We start from the raw sequence: 1,698 nt of genomic DNA, 5'->3' as shown, positions 1-1,698 counted from the left end.
CACTGGATGTAACTTAGAGGGATAGAATGAGGGAATAAAGAGAAAAGATAAGATGGAGGAAGGTTAGTGTAGCACTATGGGGCAAGTGGAGAAGAAAAGGTAATGCAGAGGCATCTCACTGTTAATAAAGGGTAATCCCATCCTTTATTCCCACTTTCCTGCCACATCACAACCATTGACCAAGACATGACATGCTCGGGGAATTTTCTTCTTGAATTTGTCTTTTAATAAGCATATTAAAAGGATGTTCTTCATTTGTCAATAGCATTCAGCGTGTAGGGCAAATGAATATGTCACATAAAAATCTCAACTAAATAAATCCAGTATCCAGTAATTAACTGAATGTATACTTGGAGATAAAAGCATCAACATTTACTCTCTGGGTCTAATGGACCCTTTCTAATTCTGTATGCTTATTTTACCAATTTTACATGATTAAGAATAAAGAAATAATGAAAAGAAACTTATAAAAAATTGTAGTAAAAATTTAACCATAGCAAACTCAAAATTTACTTCTTTATATGAAACCAAAATGGTCAACGTCTTCTGAATATATATATCCATCTTGTAAATACTAGAATGAGATTCCAAATATGTTGATTCCACCTTAGCACCACTAGTGATTCTTCTTGAAACTGCACCATCAAAATAAAATACTCAAATAATTTTTGAAACCTGTGATGGCTAGTAATAATCTTGAAGAGAAGATTACCATCTTTTTGGGTATATTATTACCTTTCAGTTTTTAATTATAAGCATCATTTAGAATGACTTATCCCATAATTTTTTAGTACCCACATCATTTATTTCCTTCCAATCATCTTTATTATTTACTTGCCTTCATCATTTGTCCACTTCCAAAGAGTATCAAGTAAATTTTGCCACATAAACATAATGAAGAATACAAAATTTCTCTGACATATTTTTCTAACCAACTGGGATGGGCCAGGATCTTGTCAGAAAATATTGCATCAGGAAGTCCTTCCTGCTGAGTGACTAAATTGATATGAATATCATATTTCCTTTCTTAGTTCAATATACATTGTTTATTTATAAATTCATGAGTTTTAGAAAATTCATGTAGGATACTATCATCTGAAAATGTATCTGATATTTTAATTATGTAATCAAATTTATCATCCTCATTATAGTCTCAAGTGCTGCTGTTTGCTTTCATCTTCTGATTTTTCTGATAATTGTGACCTTTCTCTGCCCTTTTTTTCCCCTTTATCATTTTAGTGAAGAATGAAAAATTCAATCTCAATTGTGTTAAATAAAATTTAAAAATAGTCTATAAGGATGGTGTCTCCAGTCTTTTATACATTTTCGAAAATTCAAAACTCTGGGAAATGCAATAAGAAAACTGAATGATGATGCAATAGTTATAATTTATTGTATTTTTGAATCATCTTTTAAACCAAGGATAGGCAAATTTTTGCTGTAAAGGGCCAGATGGTAAATATTTTAGCTTTCTGAGCTATACAGTCTATGACCTCTTGTCTCAACTCTGCCTTTGTAGTGTGAAAGCAGATATAGACAATACATAATGCATGTGCTTGGAGGTAATCCCATAAATCTTTATTTATAAAATCAGTCTGCAGTATGCCACACCTGTTTAAAGACTCCACGATTCTTTTGTTTCCCTATTATTTCAGTATATTTTAGCCTACTTGGGAATAATTTCTATACAGCAATAAA

The sequence above is a fragment of the Phoca vitulina genome, unplaced genomic scaffold (genome assembly GCF_004348235.1).
Source record: "Phoca vitulina isolate PV1807 unplaced genomic scaffold, GSC_HSeal_1.0 scaffold25, whole genome shotgun sequence".
Classification (NCBI taxonomy): domain Eukaryota; kingdom Metazoa; phylum Chordata; class Mammalia; order Carnivora; family Phocidae; genus Phoca; species Phoca vitulina.
Note: the sequence above shows the minus strand (reverse complement) of the source record.